General features: G+C 37.9%; 1 non-coding gene across 1 annotated transcript; it reads right to left on the bottom strand.

Moving 5' to 3' along the window:
- Positions 1 to 2106: 2106 nt before the first annotated feature.
- Positions 2107 to 2178, bottom strand: TRNAE-CUC (transfer RNA glutamic acid (anticodon CUC)). The gene has a single exon. It is a non-coding gene; the product is annotated as a tRNA-Glu (tRNA).
- Between the last annotated feature and the right edge of the window lie 3201 nt (positions 2179 to 5379).

The raw sequence follows: 5379 nt of genomic DNA, 5'->3' as shown, positions 1-5379 counted from the left end.
AGAACGTGTCTACGTATTCGCTTAGCCTATCAGTTATGCTGTTAATGCCCGCTATAATTGGACGTCCCGGTGGTTTAAGGGCATCTTTATGCAACTTTGGGAGATGGTAGTAGTAGGGTATACTAGGGTGGTCTGGAATTAAGTATCTTTTTTCTTTTTTGCTTAGAATACCCATTTTACTACCATCCTCCAAAATTTGAACAAGTTTTTTAGAAAATATTGATGTAGGGTCCTGGGCTAATTTCCTATAATAATTGGTATCATGAATTATACGTTCTGCTTCTCCAGTGTAATCAGAATAATTCTGGATAACCAGAGCCCCACCCTTATCGGCCTGTCGGATGACAATAAAAAAAAAATTTAAAAAAACATTAGAGACAACTGTATGTCTCTTACAGCCCTCTAAGGCCAATCAGTACTAAGTGTTAGAAATCCCCAGTGGGGCGTAACTAAATGTCCAATCTCTAGGTGCACCTAAATAATCGTCACAGACAAATCCAAATGAATTGGTAGGTGAATCGTCTGTACCCACTGAGTAAGGTCAGTCCAGTCCTGAAATACCAGGTGATTCTCCTCTGAACAAGGAACATGACAACCCCAGACAACCGTTTCAGCCTTCTGTATGCCTCATCAGTGAGGTACAGCCTTATCCCTCTAAGCACATTGGGCAGGGAATCCACATCTGGTTTCCCCATCACCCTTAGGGAGACTTCCCAAGGGTCATAATACAAATACATACAGGGACGAACAAATCTCTCCTGATTGTCTCTCTCACAATGTCTTTTTAAAGGTACATTAAATAATTTGAGATGGTAATATAAAATGATAAATAATATATAACTCTAGAATATACTTTATTTATTTTGTCACCTTTTCCTGTAATTCCATTCTGAAATTGTGAGCTTTTCAGTTCCTGTTAGAAATAGAAGTGCAGAACACTGTTACAGGTATATGCCACACAGCCATTGGCTGCACACTCTAGTGACCTATTTATTACTGCCCCGATTGGCCACAGCAGAGAAAGTAACCTAAGTTACAACATGGCAGCTCCCTTTGTTATATAGACACTAAAACTCTACTCTATTTAAACAGCTACTGAAACTTTAAAAATACATCTACATGTTATATTCTCAGACTAATCTTTTCTTTGAATGCATCATTCTAACTAGCATTTATTTAGTGTTTAATTCCCCTTTAAGAAGTGCCTGTGGGAGCTACTTCAGGAATATACATAGGGAATATTTCTAATCTTTAAGAAAAGCTTAACTGATTTTTTTTTTCTGAAAAAAATAAAACAAAGTCTAAGGGATTTTTGTAGCTAAATTGTTTTATGAGCATCTCTAAAGGACTTGCACATACTATATAATAGGAAATAATACTTCATTTAATAATACAATTCTCTAGCAAATTATAGCATTTCATTATTCCACTAGATAAATTTCTGTAACATTTACTTAAAAAACCTTCCCATACATTTACATTGTCATTTAACAATAACGTAGCAATAGTGATAAAGTAATGATAAGTCTTGCTCAGCTGTTCTAGATGTTTTACAGAGTAATATAGGTAGCATAACATCTTTACATTGATTAAATTCCATTTAAACCAACAAAGCATTTTAATTCACAAATTTAGAGCAATGGCAGATTAGATACCTGTCATCAGATGACATACAAGAAACAAAACACTACCCCTTACAGTCTTTTTAGTATCCAGTATACTGCAGAGTTCGTAAAGGAAAGATTTTCTGTTATAGCCCGCCACCTAGTGGTGCGCAAGTGTTATTGCATACATTAGAATAGTGATAACACTAGTAGCCTTGCAGCAGTACATAGGAGAGATTCATAATAATAATAAATATATATAATATATATATACATAATATAGTAACATTTTATATGTAGCTCTGCATAAATGTAATGTATTATTTATGTGCAAAAAAAAAAAACCCATAATCTCAAAGTAGATTTTACCAAGTAAAACAATGAAGTGCACTAGATACCCTAAAAACGGAATCTTATAGACAGAGAATATGTTAAAGTTTTAATGTTAATGTCTTATACAGTACATATAATATAATTTAAAGTACAATGTAATAAAAATTATTTCCCTGACCGGGAATCGAACCCGGGCCGCGGCGGTGAGAGCGCCGAATCCTAACCACTAGACCACCAGGGAAGTTGGGAAATTGAGGTTACTAAATACTAAGAATACTTTTAGTTTTACTAAATATTGACAACACTTGTAGACACATATATTAGAAATTATTTGTGATTTAAACAAATTATGTAACATTATAGTTATGAAAAAATCTCCAAGACCCTTGCACAATGCATGCAACTGTTTCTTTGTTACTTTTGTTTTAACATACAAGGCTCTTAAACGCACTATTTACTGTAAGCATTCCTCTTCAGTATGTTGTGTAGCTTTAAAGCGCCATCTGCTGTTCAAGAGTGAATCTACGCATCTTAGAAAAAGGAAACCGTAACCAGACTGTTATTCCTGTGATATGTTTCTTGCATGAGGCAGTACACACGTGAGCACATACAGAATGGTCACACCTGTATCATTTAAACTAAGACATATCTATGTTATTTCCTGAGGAGCTTAGAGGCAGTTTACCTGTTTATAGAAATAGCACCTAGTCTTTATTTTACTGTATGTTTTATTAATTCAATGCCTCCCTTTCATATGTAATGTTCAAAATTGTCTTCATCATAGGAAAATGGGAGAATTTATTTTTATGTTTTATACTGAAGCAGTGTGAACTGTAATGTTTAACTAATGCTGTAGCATTTCCCCATTCTCCTTAGTCCTTTCTCTACATCATGGTTGTCCAACTATTATATTCATGTGCAAGAAAATCTATGAGCCAGTAAAGACAAAAATTAAAGGGCTACTGAACCCAGTTTTTCCCTTCATGATTCAGACAGAGCATGCAATTATAAGCAAAATTCTTATTTACCAGGGGTCTTAAACTAAACACACCCAGGGGCAACTGACCAAGTTGTCTTCTCCTATGGAGGCTACTTGAACAAAAAACAACAATTTTCCAAAAGTATAATTTTTATTGCTTCAAAAAAGAAACTGAACAATATATGACATCCTTTATATCTTCAATATATAATACAACAGCCATTTAAAGTAAAACTCTGTTCTTTCTGCTAGACACCTGGCAGTGTTTCTGCTGAGTCAGTCAAGCCACATTTGTTTGAGTGAGTTGGCAGTAGATACCTTGACACTTTATTGAAAGTATTGAACATATAAATCTCATTTTTTCCTGTACATTTCTTCTCTTTTTATCAATTTTTATTATTTTGTAAAGTTCATAGCTGCTCTCTGCTGCTCCCTGGATCCCAGCTCACAGTGTTCACAATGTAGCACATGACACATTTGCGCAGATCCCACATAGAATCGTTTATGATTGTTTTTTGCAAAAATGTGAGCATACACAACAAACATTTAACTTTAGGAACGTATGCAGAGAAACAGTGGCAGATTATAACCTAAGACACAATGTGCCTAAAGTATATAGTATAGACAGCATGTGATATAATAAGAGTTTGCCCATACCCAGTCATGTTACGCACGTACATTTCATTAGTGTTGTCATAGTAAACTACTAGAAATGACAGTATATAAAGATGCGACACAGATCTAAGCAGCCTTGTTCAAAAACAAGTTGTAAACCGCATAGGAATGCGCAACCTACGTCACTTTCGGTGACGTGAATCAGCTGCTGGAGGTGTGGGCACTCAATGCGCATGCGCAAGAGGGGGGGGGGTTGTGCTTATGGGGTTTACAGGAGGTGCTGATTAGGCTTATGTAAGTTACACATGGGGTGCTTATGGGGGTTACAGGGGGTGAGGATGGGGCTTATGTAGGTTACCCCCTCTGTAAACTACATAAGCACCAGCGCCCCCCCATTTAACCACCATAAGCACCCCCTGTGTAACCTACATAAGCCCCATTAGTCCCTTCTGTAACCCCCATAAGCACCCCCTGGGCACGGCAAGTCGGCGGCGCACAATGGATCACTGAGGAGTAGGGCCGTTTGCACATGCGCATTGCAGACGACTGTCCATAGAATTCCTTGACCTGTTGTTCTCAAATAAGTCGCCTTAAATGAGTGAAGAGTAGGGCCGCATGCGCATGCGCGGAAGACTACGGACCGATCAGATAATACATAGTAAAAAAGCGTTACTGCATTATCTGATTGGTCCGTGTGTCTGTAAAGTCAGTGGCTGTACAACCAATAGGGTCCAGTGTGCCGCTAGTGCTTTGTCTGATGAGTGAAGAGTAGGGCCATGTGCGCATGCGTGGCACGGCTCAAAGAATTCCTCGACCCGTTGTTCTCAAACAAGTTGCCTTAAACAGCTGATATCGGTTGCGCATTCCTATGCGGTATACAACTTCTTTTAGAACACCGGTGCTCTGTTGAAAACTTCAATACATCGAAACCTCCAATATGACATCACTTCCGGTGAATTCAATTTTTCCCTATTTGTTTTGCCTCTGTCTGGGTGTTGCACCGCCGATCCTCTGGCATCCACCCCAAGTGAACCCCCCAGGCGGAGGCAGAATAGATAGTGAAATAGGCTATTACAGTGCCCATCTGATTGGTCTGTGAGTGACAGGATGCACAACCAATCAGATGTATGAAATCACTGGAAGTGACGTCATATTGGAGGTTTCGATGTATTGGAGTTTTCGACAGAACACCTGATCTAATTCAATTTAAACAGACGACCGCAGCCCACCAGTTTGAGATACCTGATCTAGACCATGAAAGTTGCATTTTAATTTTACAGTCTCTTTAATTGGTTCTCTTGTGCTTAGGCAGGGATATCCTCAAAATCTGTCCTGCCTCCAGCCCTTGAAACTAAACATTTAGCAATTCAGCTTTACAGCCTGTTTTTAGGGTGGTAATTACTCTACTGGTGTAACCTGCCAAGATGAATTATCCTATCCACCTTTAGTGGCATTAAATATATAAATCATTTTTTAGAATGCCCAGAAAAATCAGCTCTCATTCCCAGTATAAAGGGGTGAAGGCTAACAGTAAAACAGCACCCTGGGCTTTTTTTACTTTGGGGATATAATGTAGGCGCTGTCAATCTAATGATGTATTTCACACATAAAATACATTTCTAATAAATACATAATAATACAAGGTGTACACTCACTAAACAGTAAGGTGGTGCCATTCTGTCTCATCATAATTGAACTTTGCTATAAGTTTAATGTTGTCAAATGTAATATTCTAATGCCAACTAGACTGCTTGTGACCTGCTTCTATTTGCCATTAGACTCTCTTGCACAGGACCTCAGCACAACAGACTTCTGCATTTGTTCTATTTGCTGCTTCCTATTGAAAAA

This window comes from Bombina bombina, chromosome 4, assembly GCF_027579735.1.
Source record: "Bombina bombina isolate aBomBom1 chromosome 4, aBomBom1.pri, whole genome shotgun sequence".
Taxonomy (NCBI): Eukaryota; Metazoa; Chordata; class Amphibia; order Anura; family Bombinatoridae; genus Bombina; species Bombina bombina.
Note: the sequence above shows the minus strand (reverse complement) of the source record. Positions and strands in the feature narration are given on the sequence as shown.